This window comes from Mauremys reevesii, linkage group 21, assembly GCF_016161935.1.
Source record: "Mauremys reevesii isolate NIE-2019 linkage group 21, ASM1616193v1, whole genome shotgun sequence".
NCBI classification, from domain to species: domain Eukaryota; kingdom Metazoa; phylum Chordata; order Testudines; family Geoemydidae; genus Mauremys; species Mauremys reevesii.
Genome location: NC_052643.1, coordinates 14,403,822 through 14,420,814, shown reverse-complemented (window position 1 = coordinate 14,420,814; position 16,993 = coordinate 14,403,822). Strand labels below are relative to the sequence as shown.

The 16,993-nt window shown below is 42.2% G+C and overlaps 2 long non-coding RNA genes across 3 annotated transcripts in view; one reads left to right on the top strand and one right to left on the bottom strand.

Annotated features, from left to right (window-relative positions):
* LOC120387959 overlaps positions 1-16,769 on the top strand; it is a 46,795-nt gene extending 30,026 nt beyond the window's left edge. For both annotated transcript variants that reach the window (XR_005590453.1, XR_005590454.1), the window contains exons 2-3: positions 15,372-15,915; positions 15,996-16,769. This is a non-coding gene — a long non-coding RNA (uncharacterized LOC120387959). The remainder of the gene's footprint in view (positions 1-15,371; positions 15,916-15,995) is intronic.
* LOC120387958 overlaps positions 1-16,993 on the bottom strand; it is a 55,990-nt gene that overhangs the window by 618 nt on the left and 38,379 nt on the right. The window lies entirely within an intron of this gene.

Here is a 16,993-nt window from a genome sequence, read left to right as displayed (position 1 = left end):
TTGGTGGAAAAAACTAAGTAATTTTTCAGAATAATGCTGAATGTTGTCTGAGCTACTGAGGCAAATCAAAGGTGAACAATTAGGGTTTTCATGTAAGAATCATCTCTGGAAAATAAAGCCCATTGCTGGAATTACAGAGGAAAAGAAATATTATAACCAGCACTGGACAAATTTCAAAATGGTCAGAGAAGCATCCAGACTTTCATAGCTTATCCCAACTTATCCACAATATTTGGATGTGGAAATCTTCTAGAAATGCATTATTTTTGCACCATCACTGGCATTACTGGGTTTGGGCATTGTCAGAAACTCTGCAAATCACAGTCCTCTTTGTAGTATTGGCCCCTTGTTCCTGCAAATGATTGAGTAACTTGACCTCATTGGGACTACACATGTGTCAAACGCAGAGGTCACTTTGGGAAAATTAGGTCCAAACCTCCAGTAATAGCTAGATTATAAATGAAGAATTAATGTGTAAAATATAGGAGCTCCTGTTTAAGAGAACTGTCATAGCTTCCATATGAAATGGAAAATACCAGCAGCATAAGTGCATTTTCACTTAGCAAGTCTTCTGAAAACTGACAATTGCTTGAAAATTCTTCTGTCCTCTCTCTCTCTCTCTCTCTCTCCCTCCACATGTTTAACTTATCTACTGCATTCGAGATTCACAGACAAAAATGAAAGGCAAAATCCCCAATTTGCTTAAAACCCTTGGCCAAAAATGTGTCAGCTTGTCAAGGGAAAATCTGGTACTTTACATTTTTAATGAAGCTAGTTTAAGTTAATTTTAGGAGATACCCTCAAAAGGTGAGCATGGTAGGATGTAATATATTACTCTTATCTTTGCATCCCATATACTTATGCTTATTAAAATCAATATAATCCATTAGCCTACATTGTTTCCATTTTTAATAATCTATTGATATATTGCCTGGGCTTTTACGGGACTAAACAAATTTCCTCTTTATGTGCCCTGTAATAGCCGGAGGTCAGGGTGGTTGAGAGCAGTTGCTGTATATAAATGTTTATTTACTGCCTGACTACTGATTGAGAACATATCTGGTCCACAGGCTTCAGATGGCTTTTAAACTAGAGATTTATGGCTTACTTCCTGTTTTCCAGACACAGTGCACTGTTTTTAAGGAAGGTAATGAATGCAAGTATTGTGAAAGTAATAGCTGGTGCTTTACCAAAGCTGAACATCTGAGGATGTAGAGGATTGGGACTTTCGTTATCTATTTGTTCTGTTGTTTGTTTTGCTTTGGGTTGTTTGTGTGTGTATATGTCAAACATGCTGCAATTCAACTTTTCTCCTGTGATCTGACAGAGGATTGTCAGATCTTGAGGATGTGACTGTACTGGAATTTCTCAGTGAACAAGGGTGCTACCCTATTGGACCAGGCCAATAGTCTTTTCAGTCTAGAAACCCACCACAAGTACTCGGTGGCCACTGCCAAGTGTTTCAGTTCAGACCCAGCAGAAAGATTGCTACAATGAACCTGACTAACTATGCCCTCTCCTATGAGTTCAACTTCTCTGATCTTCCATTAGGCCCCATTCATCAAAGCACTTGAGCACACACTTAGCTTTAAGCATGTGAGCAGTCCCATCTACCACTCAGTTTCTCTCCTCCGTGGGCTTAGGCCCAAAACTATCAAAGCACTTAAGAGCATGGTTAAGTTTAAGCATGTGTATAGAAGTAAGTGTGTAGTTGTACTGAGACCTTTGTGCTTTGGAAGCCAGGTTTCCGTCTCTTACATGCATCAAGAAGAATCAGTTCTGAGTCCCGTAGCTCTCATAGGATCACTTTTGTCTTCTTGACTTGCTCTGATCTTCATATCTTACATTTGGAACAGTCTCTTAATCGGTATGCACCAAATCCCCTCTAGACCTTCCTTCAACAAAACTTGCCAAACTCTCCTAGCTGGTGAAGCATTGTTAGCTCAAAAGGCCATGTGCCACTGAGCTGTACCTGTGTTAGGGCCTTTAAACTATGAGCAGGGGTTTAGCATGTTTTAGCTTTTGATTATTCTATTCAGGTTCTTATTCAGCCCTCACTGGCGCAATATCTGCATTTACAACACAATATATATTAACAATAAACATAACCATAAGCCGGTTAACTGGAATCTTGCATAATTGTCTTTGTCCCAGTCCAGGTACGTGTTCCACAAGAATGTGGCCAGTGAGTGAAGAGGAAACTACTGCCCCTAAAAATCAATGACAAATCAGAATTTCATACCAGGGACTTCGCCTTTCCATCTAGTATGTGCTTTACGAACAGGCATTCTTCATGTGTAAATCCCGCTGGTCTGTAAATTTCTTGGCAGCAAATTGGATCTGAATACAAGTGTGATTGATTGTAATTGTCCCCTGGGGATGGGATCTAAAAAAAATTTTTTTACAATGCCTGTACATCCAGTAAATGTTGCTTCCCCGGGGGAAGGTGCATGATGTGGTAGAGGAACATTGTTATGAGGATGCTTTGTGGTCTTTTGGAAATCAAGTGATTTAGGGGACAGGGTATATGAGGTAGCAAGCTGCAGCTTCAGTAGGCAAACGGTGGCAGTGGTTCTGACATATGGACAGATAGTTCACTCTTCCTCTGTCTAACATAGTGGCCTTGATCCTGTGCTATTGAAGCCAGAAAGAGTTTTCCCATTGGTTTCAATGGGAGTCAGAGGCTGACGGGGTCCTATTGACCTGCACATTATTAACTGCCATTGTTTCAAATCAGAGTAAAATGGTGGGCTTTGCAATTCATGGCAGCCCACCACATGCAGTGCTAGCGTCTCCAGTTAAGGCAGAAAGCAATGCACGTTTCCCCTGGCTCTTTCAATCCTGCAACGATTAACAATTCATCATTTATTACTATATAGAGAGCAACGTGCCTACAAGGAGCGCAAAGCAGTTTACAGAGGAAGGGTAAGTGTTAGAGTCGCCATTTTACAGGGGGGAAATTGAGTCATGGGGCACTAAGTGGGTTGGCCAGAGTCACAGAACAGAGCTCAGTGAGAAGTCCTGATTCCTAGCTCCCTGCTTTGGTCCCTGCATCATGCTATCTGCTAGGGACACTCCGAGCTTTAAACATGCAGAATGTGTATATTCTTTTAGCAAGAAACAAGGTGCTTGGGTGAAACTGTAATGTGATTGGAGTCTGGGTGCAAGCGCACCAATCATGTTGAGGTTCCTGCAGCAGAATCAGAGGGAAAAGACATGGCTGAAAAGCATTGTGCGGATTTAGAATGGCCCTGACACACAGGTCCAGGCCATTTCTGGGGGGTTTATGTGCATTTCTAATCTATTACTCAATAAAAATGAGTCGTAATCAAAGCAATGCACGGCACAATGTGCACTGTATGCTGCCTCGGGACACAGAAGCCCCTTCATGGAGAACACGCTTGTTAAAATGTGTAATGAGAGACCTAACAAATCCCCAATATTTTGTAAAGCGTTCATTAAATCTCTAATTATATCAGTGTTTTCTATAATATAAATGTGTGGTTCTTTATGGACATACTTGGCACCAGCCAGAGGCAGGTAGGGAGGAGCTGGGCCATTCTAGGCAGAGAAATGCTGGTCTCCAGGACCCCTATCCCATTCTGCTCTGGTTGCAAAAAACCCATGAACATTCCTACGATCTCTCTGCATTAAACAACTTTACTGTCTTTGGACAATGCAGTAATGTCGCTCCTGGGGCTTACAGACACTGGCCTAGAGGGGAAAAGACACTCATGCTGAGTGAAGACAATGGAGGGGCCAGATTTTTTAAGGTATTTAGGCATCTATAGATGCAGATAGGTGTCTAGTGGGAGTTAGGCACGTAGGCACTTTTGAAAATTCCAGTAGGCACTGTCTGTATTTTTATGTGCCTAAATACCTTCAGAATCTGGTTCTGGGAGTCCTTCCACTGATTTCATTTAGTGGTTCAGCTGATCTCATCCAGCTGCCTGAGTTTGCAAAGCTGAGCTGGGAGCCTCCTGTGAACAGGTGTCCTGGTGTGATTTCCAACACTCTAATGGCCAGTGCTGGGTAGGAGTCTCACAAGAGCAGCCTTTCCTGTGGTATTCTACAGATATGGGCATGAGACACGATGTTTGCATCTGGATCCAAACTTCCCACCAAGTCTGAACATGTCCAGCTCAGGGCTTCTGGGTCAGGCCCATCTTTAGTATTTTGGTGTGAGCCCAGAATTGAAAAGCTGGGGTGGGGGATCCACTTCACACTAGAACCTTTCTGAACTTTTCAGACCCTTAAAACAAGGCTAAATTATAAAGCCCTAAAATATTCTGCATCTCTAAGCACTCTCAAGCCCAGTGGTTGTTCTGATCACCATCTGTCATTTTGTCCTGTTGAAGAAAACGTCCCGTGCTGGGTGTTGACATGCATAGACACTCTTCTTGAGATTCTGTTCAGTTCCGCACTGTCCTTGGTTGTCTTAGAAAACTATAGTATTGAAAAGAAGCCAGCCTGCCTGTAGACTGGGGAAACTATTATTCAATGTAATAGGATTAGGAAGGCACTACAGGTCTTTTCGGTGTGCATGAACTTATTTGACTGGCTCCTTTAGGACCTGATCCTGAAACTCCCAATGGGATTGATTCTGATCTCATGCGATGCTCATTTGACACTAGTTTAGCTCTGCTGACTTAAATAGAGTTTGGATTTCCAGTAGAAGAGAATCAGGTCCATTGACATTTAGCTGCATTTGCAGGAGCTCAGCACTGCTCTGTATCCAGCTTTTATTCATCTACTTGTCTCTTTCATTCCCCTGTATCTCTACAATCCATCTTTCCCAAGGTTGTTAATGAAATGCCTGTGGTGGAACACGTCTAGCTCATTCTGTATCACAACGAAACCTCGGCAAAACTCCCCAATGCCCAAAACCACAAATGTTTATTAGTTTAATTTTACTATTATTGATGGTTTGTATTATCGCAGCATCTAGAACCTGACCAGAGGATCAGGGCCCTATTGTGCGAGATACCATACAGACAAAGCACAAAGCAGATAGCTCCTGCCCTAGAAAGCTCACAATCTACACATCAGACAGGATGCAACTGGTTTTCCATAAATGTCAAACCATAACAAAGTGCCTGATCTTGCACCCCTTGCAGAAGTGAGTTGGCTCATTGATGTGGAGGGGACTATTTACCTGGACAAGAGATGCAGGATTGAGCACCTTGCATTGGAGTACAATAGGCATGCAGTATCTGAACCAAACGGGTGACTTGGTTTTGATAGGTTGCTGCATGTTGGTTGCAGAGACCAAAGAAACCTGCTTTTCTTCTGTATTTTTATAGTCTGTTACTCACAAACCATGCTCTCCCCCGCTCCTGATTGTAGAGGGCCACACTCATCCAATCTACTTCAATGGTTTTACTCCCTGGATTAATTTGGTTTAGAATATGGAGCATTTCCAACTGTTTACATTCTCCTCTTCCATGATCTGCAGGCTGTCAAGTTTCTATCCTTTGTTTGGATGTTAATTTGGATTATCTAGTCATCAAGGAAATCATTAACTTTTATTGCCTCATAAAATCAAAGCAGGCGAGGAGCACACCCAGCAATTTTGGATTTCAGTAGCAGGGCTGCCAGCAAGCTGTGATGGCAGAGCTTGGTGTCTGTCTCTTTCTCTGCCTGGCTCTGTATTTAAAAGGGAGGTTTATGCTGGGGCCAGAATGAGCAAAACTTCCAGCAAGTGCAATGTGTAAATTTGGAGAATATTAAACATATGCTTTGCATTTCAAAACCCAGAAAATATTATGAACGCCATAAAATATCCCTACTACAGGCAGCCCGAGAGGGCTATCTCTGTGTGAACACATGCATTCAGGTTTAGTTATGTATCATTCTCTAACTAGCCCTGCTCCAAGAGGCAAAATTTGCAAAGCAGATTGTGGCTTATTTATGTTGTCTTGGGGTGGGCTGTGCAAAGGAGGTGGAGCAGCTGCTGCATTATGTCCCTAATGGAACCCATTCCAGATCATGGTAAGAGGAAGGTAACAAAAATATATCTCAATCCTTGGATTTCTGTAGAACATCTGTAGCTACCCCCTCCTAGAGAGAGTCCCATAAAAGACAGATGCAAAAACTTTAAACGGACTTTGAGCAAATGCAGATGCCTTGTTAAGGTTCCTGATGATAATGATAATTAATGAGCATCATGTGGCTTTTACATTTGTACACCCCAAAGTGCTTAGCAGTCAATGGGAGTTAGCCTTGATTAGGGTGAAATCCACTCCTGTGCAAAACGCCAATACAAAATCTCCTCTGCACTTAAGTCTCCCTTATTTGAAGGATTTCCATAGGAGTTCTGTGGTGCATAGGTTTGGCCCTCGGCACAAAGGTGAATTTCACCTTCACGACTAGACATCTTGGCCTCACGTGCACACAAATGTCTCTCCAACCATCATCTAAATGCAGCTACCTCTGGGATGTTTCATTGTGTCTAGAAACTCCACACAGAGTTAAAGGGCAAAGAATTAAGAATGCTGTAGCCACTAGAAATTGATACAGAGTGAACACAATGGCAATAGGCTTCCCCCAGTGGTGTTGTGGATTTGATCGAATCTGCGGCTAAATACAGCTTTGTTTAGGGAGCAGAGACTGTTTATTTTTTTAATAGTCTGTGACCTGCAACAGACTTTAGGTTGGGTGTTAATGACCAAAGGTTTTGCAAGTAATTAAATTAGCGGAAAGCACTATCCCTGAGAGGCAGAGAAGCAGAAGAGGGTATTTGAGAACAGGCACGCGTCTATGCATTGCTGTGTTCCTAAACATACGGTATATTGTTCATAGCTTGTAAGAAGCTAACAGTTTTACCTTAAATATCTGAGCTGGATTAACTAATGTAGTTATTTTTCTTATACAATTAATAACTTAATTACAAAACTATTATTGGTACTCTTGAATGCATATAAAATGAAAATTTATTTTCCGTGTCATAGGAATGAAAATATATCTAAATGGAAAGTTGCAGTGTGTGTGTATGTATATATATGTGTGTGTATATATACACACATATATACATATACATAAAATTTTGATACTGTAATGTAATATTTATATAGTTTTTTAAAAATGGAGCTATACCTATCTCATAGAGCTGGAAGGGACCCTGAAAAGTCATTGAGTCCAGCCGCCTGCCTTTGCTAGAGGACCAAGTACTGATTTCACCCCAGATCCCTAAGAGACCCCCTCAAGGATTGAACTCACAATGCTGGGTTTAGCAGGCCAATGCTCAAACCACTGAACTATCCCTCCCCCCATGTATATGTATATAAAGACTCTAAGACTCCAATTCACAAAATGTCCCCGTACAGGCTCAGCGCATATTTAATGCTAAGCGTGTGCTCAAGTGCTGTCCTGAATAGAGATGGACTAAATAATTTACTTCAGTGTACTCCCGGAACAGGGCCTAATTAAGTGGTCATAACGAGTTGCAAATCCATACACAAATCGATATCGATGTTCCTTGTTAGCTTCAGACATTCTATTTGTGTCTTACAAAGTCATTGCCATCTTCACCTAAGCCACTGTATCTCTCTGATCCAGTGACCCATTACATCTCCAGGTTTCAACCAAGCTATTGTGTCTATACCAAGCAGACCTAAATAACAGATGTGTGATCTGGCTCAGGTAGAATAAGAAGCACCTAAACTTTCTCCCAAATCTCAAATCAAAACATTTTTGAGGTTAGGAAAACCTTGCCTATATTTCATTCCCACGCTTCAGGGCACACCTTTGTTCCAGCCAAACAAAGGCTGTTTTTGTGATATTTCTGGGTGGAAAGAAAGCAAGAATTTATTAGAAAGCTCACAAGGCCAGTTCTTCTGATGGCTGTTAGGCATGAGAAGAGCAGATATATTTTATTTTATTTTATTATGTTGGTGCTTTTATTAAGATCATGCATTATTCATCAGTCCTGACTGATGTTTTTTAAGCTCTTTTATATGTGAGTTAAAATCTGTGGGGCCCATTCTGCCACCTTAGTCCTGTTGAATAGTTGTGTTGAAATTATTACACCTGGATTAGGAAGAAGGGGAAGAAGACATCCCAGTGGTTGCCCCACCAAGACAAGCCAGACAGCAGCCTGGGGTTTAGTGGGTTAATTCCCATCTAGATTTCAGGATCCATCCAAGGAGGCAATTCCAGCTGGGAGCTGATTAGGTGCAGCTAAACTGGTTTAGGCTGAGCACCTTAAAAGAGAGCTAGGTTACTCCCACAGGGGAGACAGAGAGGGTGTTTTGCTACTAGGAATGGGTGCTCTGGGGAAATGGAAGAGCTGCCCAGTCTGGGTTATATGGTTTGGCGTTTACTACCTATAAAACCTCATGGAAGGAAAATAGCCCGGTTAAAACCCCAAACCCTGGCCAGGGCAGTTTGTGTTGACAGCCGACCCTTCAGTGATTACTCCCCCTTTGCACTCTGACACTGACCCCATCATGCTCCCCACCCTTCCTAAGTCAGCAGTGAGACACCTCGGTGGCCCCACCTCATTAAGCTCCCTACACTGCAGGTTTCCCTTGTGATGTGGGCACCACTTTCCTGGCGTAGGTGTTTCTCAGGCTGTGCAGCTGCTCTGGTGCTGGATTTCCTCGCTGTGGCTGAGGCCGGACTGGTGCTGTGGGGTGAATAACGGCTCACATTTGCACATTGCATTTTATCCCAAAGTGCTTTACAACCTACATACATTTCAAAATGTTACCACCTCGGGGGTGAAACACAGCAGCTGTTTGAGAGTGCATGGCAAAATGTTATGAGCCAAAGTAAAGCTGGGCACCATTCCCATCTGGAATTGCAGGGGGAAGGTGGGTAGGCAGAATGCAGTCACCCCATTTGGAAAGTGACAGAACACTGGGTCTATTCCTGCCTAGTCATTAGAAATACTCAGTTTGATCATCAGCGTCCCTAAGCGGGCAGACTCTCCGTTTGAAGTCTCACCCATGGGATGGCTCCTCCAGAATGTAGTATGCCTTTGTACCACGCTCTGGCATATATTCAGTATCGACTGAAAGGGATGGGTGAGTGAATATGGCTGGTTGTCAGCACTGAGGACTGGGGAGGGAATCATCCTTTCCCTCTCTTTTTAAAATCAGAATTTCATTTGGGTCATTTTCCATCAGACCCTACTGATTACTCACTAAAGCAGACCCTGTAACAGGTAGAGCCAGGGTAACTTGGCTTCACAGCGGGGCCAGGCAGTGACATGCAGGGCTGCTGAGCTCAGGCCAAACACACAGTAACTGTTATTCACAGACACATACTTTAGGCAATAGATTACTTCACAGGGGAAGCACAGATGGTTGCACCACCCATCTAGGCAACTGAACGTTGCCACTGGAGCCAAAGGACCTATCTCTCCATTAGCTCAAATCATAGTGGGGAAGAAGGAAGGATGGTCCCAGAGGCGAACAGCTAGAAGATGCAGGCTGTCCTGGCTGCAGGAGGTAGGAAAACCCCGCAGAGGCTGGGTGAGTTGTGGTCCTGGGTCTTGTTAACAGACACATGGAGGAGGCACCAGCACGCAGCTATAACCCCTAAGGCCTGTACAGTATTGCCAACCCCCAACAGTTCACAAAATAACGTGTTTATTTCAAAGAATCATGAGATTGGCTTAAGAATCAGGGGATCTTAAAAAATAAACGCTGACTTCTTTCTCTTCCTGGTTTCTGCCCCTGCAGGGCACACTCAGCCCCCTTCTCCAAGCTTTTCTCTGCAGCAATCGGGGCTAGAAACTTGCTTTCTTTTTCAATGAATGCTGGGATTCGCCAGGAACTGGAACTTAAATAAACCCTAAATATGGTGACACTCACAATAAGATCATGAGAACTGGCAAAGCTGCCTGTGAACTCTGGGGGTGAATGGTGGTAATATGTAGCAGTTTTTCAGCCCCTTCTTTTTCACAGTCAGGCCTACGTAGCTACTCTAAATAGAGGGAAACTGTTTTTTAAATAGTGATACAACTAGTGTTAAGGAGAAGTTACAGGATCTGATGGTAAGTATAAGCAGGCTTGGAAAACCAACTTGCCCTTAAAAGTCACGGCCCAGTGACAGCGAAGGGCAGCCCAGAGAATTTGATTCCAGGGGGCTGATTTTGCTCTTGCCTACACCAATGTAAATCAGGAGTAACTCAGTTGAAGTCAATGGGTACCCTGCTGTCCACTGACACTTTGTGTTCTGTAATAACGAGATGTCACCAGCTGTCCCTTCTAAACAGTGGTTTTCATGATAGATAGTAGTAGTAGTAGTAAGAGCAGTAATAGTACGAGGCATTGTACAGATGCGGAGAAGAGAGAGTCCCTAAGTCGCATGCCTTATGGCCTGAAGAGAATAAGATAAAATGTTCCTAACTTCGCCCTTTTCCAATAAGCCACGTGCATTCTGCCATTAAAAATGGCATTGTTTTTGGAAGAGCAAGCTGCGATGTGCCCCATCTTCTGTAGGCTCTCCCAATGATGTGACCTTAATGGTGTTGAGAAAATTATGTATCAGAGAAGCGAATGTCTTCCTGGTGCCTGCCTGGTGAATTATAAGGCTTATAATGCACCAAGTTTTCATTAACTGGTCAGCCCACTCCCTCCTTTAAAGCCCCAGGCCTGAAGCAAAGGGCTGCGACAAGCAGCCAATCAAAACACCAAGTCTTGGATGGTCAAAGGATTAAAGCACGTTATTATATTTCAGCAAAGAATATTATTAGGTATTCACAGCGTGATACTTGTGTTTCATCCTACAGGCCAAAGGCATGGGAGGTGTGTGTGAGCTAAAGCCTAGGGATTTGGCCCCAAGACTTCTAGTGACAGTTCAGGGGAATCCCGTGAACTCCATTCTTTCCCCCAAAGTCTATAATGATAATGGTTAAATGGCATCTCGATTCTGATCACAGCATCCTCATTAGCTGGCAGATTTGGCATGTGTTCCTGCACCCAGCCAGGTGGCTGCGAATTACCTAGAATAACTCTCTCCCACAGTAGGACAAGCCAGAGAGAGAGGGAGTTGGTGTGTATGCTACATTTTGTCTATCTTACTTGCCATACTCCGCTATGGTTAAAACCAGAGTCCAGCTCTCCATTGCGGTATTGCTAAGTCCTCAGAAAAACCGCGAGTATTCAGAAGCCAAAAGTGCAAAACAAGGGGAAAGCTTTTAAAAAAAAAAGTTTGTAAGCACATAAAATAAATGCATTTACAGTGTTTTGTGCTAAAGCTTTGCATGTAAGATTACCTACTGTGTACTGTGTCTTTAAAACACTAATGGGCCCACTAAAAAAATACATGACAGTCCACCAGCAACTCGCACACTAACAGGTTCTCATCTGACACCAGTAGGGAACCGAAGATATTTTATTATTTGGAAACTCCATATAGGGAGAGCCAGCCTTGAATCTGTCATTACTCCAAGAACCGCACCTCCCCTGGGAGTTAATTATTTTCTTAAAATGCAACTTGTACTGTTAGTTTAAAACATTCCAACTGTGTTCGCACTCTTTAAATCTTCTGTAAACCTTAGAGTTTAAATCACTTGCAGATAAGAGTAATTCTATTAGAAAAAAAAATGGTTGGTGGAGGGGAAAGAGAGAGGAATAAAAGGGCATTGATAAAAGTGTCCTTTGGGTGCCCATTGCCGTGTCACCTTTAGAACTTGGCAAGAATTGCAACCCACAGTAACTTTATAGGCCCTGGCACAGAATGAAACAAACTAGGTGCATGCCACATTTTCCTTCCAAAAAATGCTGGGGAGAGACTTACCTCCTTTGTAAAGGGGCCGAATATCTGAACTGGTACGTTAGAGTTCAGTAAAACCCCACCTAACAGGACTGATGGTTGCTGACCTTTTCTGGGCTCTGACATTTTTTGAAAAGGGCCATGGGGCCATGAGCTGTGTGAGGCTGGGTGACATTTGGCAATTGACGGGCTTGCAAAGTGTACAACATATGGCAACATTTGATCCACCCTGGCTCCTCTCACTTTGGCTCCTTTCTCTGCTGTCTTCGGGATTCTGGAGCATTACATTTTTTTAAAAAAGAGTAAAGCGCTCGGCTGAGAGTTTGCCATGAATTAGCCAAGGGCAGGGGGTGTGTTAGGGGGTGATCTGTGTCATCTTTGGAACTGGCTGCACAATCATTCGAATGTTGCGTTGGCCGGGCTTCTAGACTTAAGAGTAATTCAGTGGTCCTGAGTCTGGCTCTTCCCTCCACCCTCAAATTTATTTTGGGCTGAAAATTGGCTTCTCAGCTCCTTGGACTACTGTTTTCCTTTTTAACTGAAGGTTGCATTGATTGAGCCATTTTATTTTAATCAACAACATGCACCGATTGCCACTGACTTTTGGGAACTTTTCACGTAAGAAGAGAGAGGGGCAAGAATAAGCAAAAGCAAAGGGGGCCCTGTGGATAACGCAGGGCAGCAGTCCTAGTAACTCCTGCAGCCCAAACTGGAGAGTAGGTGAGATCAGTCAGTTGGGTAATCTCCTTTGAAGAGGCATCTCGTAATGTAACGACTCTGGGATTTTCTCCACTGACCGGGAGTGATACAAGGAAGTTTCTCCAGAGCAGTCTTACTGAAATTCTTGCATGTGTGCTAAAGAAAAATGGGAAGAATATTTTCTGGAAACGCTTGAGTGATTCTGTCCAGGGAACCTAAAGCAAGTAAGATATTTGGTTCCACTGGATCCTTATGAAATGCTCAGACTAGTCTACAGTACACAGTAATCAGAGCAGAAACCCCTAACGTATGAACAAACCTGCTGAGAGGGCAAATTTCCTCCTCACCAAACTAAACCATGTATAATGAGACACGGGAACCCATTGAAAATAATAAGCCATTAAAAGAATAAATAGTTAAAATAATACAAAAACAACGACCCTTGTCCAGCAAAAAGTCAGAGATGGTATAAAGAAATAGTTATCTATTTACAATAAATATAATAAATATTATATTTCACCAAAGGGGTGAAATATAATATTAAACTTGAGACACAAACTCATGATAACGCTGCTGCTATTTAGTTCACCCTGCTGGTCCTGAATATTCTATTACTATTAATTAATAATAAAAACTGTCTAAATACTTTGGAGCTCCTTGGGTGAATGGTGCTAAATATAAAGGGCAAAGTGTTTTACAAACTCTCAACACCCTCTGAGATAAGAAAGTATTATGATCCCCCTTGTACAGATTGGGAACTGAAGCAGAGATGTGCCTACAATCAAAGAGAGTCAATAGCAATTGAATGTGAGTCTGGGATTATGTTATCATCGAATCATAAAACTACAGGGCTGGAAGGGACTTTGAGAGGTCCTCTAGTCCACCCCCCTACACTGAGACAGGACCAAGTATACCTAGACCATCCCTGACAGGTTTTGTCTCACCTGTTCTCAAAACCTTCAATGATGGGCATTCCACAACCAGCCTTGATAACTGACATAACTGTCTTTATAATTAGAAAGATTTTCCTAATATCTAATCTAAATCTCCCTTGGTGCAGATTAAGCTCAATACTTCTTGCCCTATTTTCAGTGGACACAGTGAACGTTTGATCATTGTCCTCTCTATAACAGCCCTTAACATGTTTGAAGACTGTTACCGGGCCGCGTCTTTTCTCTAGACTAACCATGCCCCGTTTTTGTAACCTTTCCTCATAGGTCAGGTTCTTGCAAATTTTTATCATTTTTGTTCTCTCCCCTGGACTCCCTCCAATTTTCCACATCTTTCTTAAAGTGTGGCGCTCAAAACTGGACTCAATACTCCAGCTAATCTATTTATTAATACATGTATATATGGCATTATGGAAATGGAATATAGCGTTACCTATCTTTCCCTAATGTTTTCCTAGACAAGCAATGGACAACCTTTGTTAAAGTGCTGTAGTCCAATTAGTTATCAAAATGACCAACACCATGCAGATATATTTCCCCAAACTAGAGAAACATCAAGCACAAGACTACTTCTCTTTTAGAATGCCCCCAGTGCAGAGGGGTGTATATTGCAGGAAAGGATATTGCATTTTGAGAGCATTAGATGCATTTAAAATTTCCTAAATTGCAGGCTGAGGCAAACAATGTGAAACTTTTTATTAGACCCACAAATAGCTATAAATATTTTTCTGCCTACCAAATTGCTGTGCTCGCTTTCCACCAACATGGGGCACTGGTTCTACAGATTCTGCTGCTGCCTTCTGGCTAAACAAGAGTGTCTTGCTGTCTTTTTTGCCTTATCAGTGGCGGTCTGAATACAGTATTGATTTACAATTAATCTTTTATGTTGTTTTGCAGGGGCTTTGGGATAAGATTCTGTTGCTTTTGTTTGTCAGAACTCATGACAGTCCTTGCTATATTAGTGAAGTGAAGAAAAGATGCACAAAGTTTTCCAGGGTACAAAATATATATGAGATTGTCCCCAAAATGTTAGAGCCAGGGACACACGAGTCTTATATCTGAATTGTAAGACACTTGTCTGCATTTTACCCCTGTTTCAGTGTATTTATTAAAGGTCCTGCTTCTGCAATAAAGACTATCGTCAGTATCTTGTTTTCTACATGTAGAAAATGGACTTGAATTTTTAGCATGAAAAATGTTCATAGATTTTTAAGGACCGCTGTGATTATCTGGTCTGACCTCCTGCATAACACAGCCCACAGAATTTCACCTAGTGCTTCTTGCATTAAGCCCAAAAACTTGTGATCTTAGAGAGGAAAATAATCCTCACCACAACTATCTCACAGTTATGTAAGCTCGAAAGCTTGTCTCTCTCACCAACAGAAGTTGGTCCAGTAAAAAATATGACCTCATCTGCTGTGTCTCTCACAATTATGTTGACAGCTTTAGTTAAATAATGATTTTTAATCACATTTATTTTAAGAGCGTGTAGCACTGGTGAAAGTTGCCAAATTAGCTTGGCAGCCACTAGAGCCTGAATTCCTCTATTTAGTAACAGAACAGGACCAGCAGGAATAGCACCAAGGGAAGCGTCCCACTACCACAATACGCTGCCCATCAGTGCCCTTCTGCCATGAACTGAAGCGCAGCCCGATGCCTATTGGATCCTTGGCTTCTTATTAAAGGGGGCATTAGATTTTGCTGAGGGTAGTCAGAACAGACACCAGTGGAGGTAAATCATGGCCACATATATATATTCCTACTGTATTTTCCACTGCATGCATCTGATGAAGTGGGTTTTAGCCCACGAAAGCTTATCCCCAAGTAAATTTGTTAGTCTCCAAGGTGCCACAGGTACTCCTCGTTCTTTTTGCTGATACAGACTAACGTGGCTACCACTCTGAAACCTATTAAGATTACTGACATTCAAAAAATAAAATAAAGGAAGATCCTTTGTGTAAAATGAACCCCCCCCCCGGCTTATCTTGTTTTGGGCAGATTCTCCTGCGAACGCATTTCCTTCAGAGCAGCAGCATAGGAGAAGGCGGGACGTCCAGTGTGCAGAGCGGAGCGAATGCAACAACACATGAGTCTGCGAGCCCAACCTGCAAAGAGACAACAGCCTCCCAGGAGTCCCTGGGAAGCAGAAGACGCTCAAAGCTTAGCCCTTTGCAGGAGAAGTCCCTTTGTGTTCCCAGAAGAGCAAGTGCTATGTGGCCAAAACCAAGCCATCTGTCATGGCTGAGGGAGCTGAGCAGCTTACCCTGAAGATGATCGGTCTGGTATTGTGTAAGGGAACAGAGCCAGTGCAGCAGGCAGAGCTCATTCTGAGCAGCCAACATGAGATTCTTCATAGAGTTAATGGAGTGGGCTTGGCATTGGCAAAGGTGGAAGGCTCCAAGGTGCTTCCTCACCACAGAAGAACAGAACATCTCACACAGCCTGTTACAAGTGAAACTGGGAGTCAAAGTCGGGGCAAGGGGGTGCTTAAAGCCAAAGGTTATCCACGCTTCCAAAATATACAGCAGGATCGTTTTATAAAGTGAGTGGCAGGCCATTTATTTTTGTGTGCATAGATGCAGATTTACCTCTCTGTTCATCTGTGCTCCTCTTTATTCACAGAAAACAAGGCTTTCCTATACACTTCGGGCTCAATATTGGACGTGTTCTAGCGCTGGAGTGAATAGACATCGAAGCTGGCTCTGTGCAAGGCTTGGAGTTGGCCGCCCTTCCTAGTGTTAGCACATTACTTACACTGGCAGGCCAATGCATCCAGAGAAGTTCATCATTGTGCCAGCTTTCATTTGCAGCATCTACAAATATTTCGAGTGCTATTTTTTCAGACTGCATTTGCTTGTTTGTTTTTTTACCTTGGTTCCATTCCAAGACCCTTGAGTATATGAGGTTGCAAATAAAGTGGCATTCTTTGTTGCCTTAATTTTGCCAGTTGGAAAGCTTTAAAAGTTAATATTTATGTGAAATGATCTAATATTCATCTTGCTTGACGCATGTTTATTTAACATATTTAAAGTTAGCTGAGCGCTGTGTTTATTTTTTAAGATACCTACACGCTAAGGTACTGTAGTGCTGCATGCAGTTTTAACAAAACATATCTTTCTATAAACCCTTTTGATTGCAGCTCCGCAACAGATGAGAAATCTCTTTTTGGATATTTATTTTTATTTGTTTTATAATTGTATATTATATTTTATGTTTCAGACCTACATAATCTGCAAAATTGGAATTAGACTTTGGTTCTTGAAAATAATAATAATAATTAATAATAACCATCCTGTAGTAACTGTTAATACTTTTTGAAGTGGTAATTAAGGAAATATTCAGCTGGAGAGTTGTAAATAAAATATGGCTAGTCCTTTAAAAGAGAAGTGAGACAATATTGTGGGTACCCTATGCATTTTTATTTGGATTATTTAATATATGTTACATTCAGAATTTTCTGCTTGATTCTGCTCTCACTTATGTTGGTGTAAATCAGAACTAACGTGAAAGGAGTCAAATTGGTGTAAGTAACTGGAGGGTCAGAGGAGACTCGAGCCCTTATTTTCTAGGATTTGGGAAAAGAAGGGTTTGCAATAAAGATAAATTAATAACACAGGTTT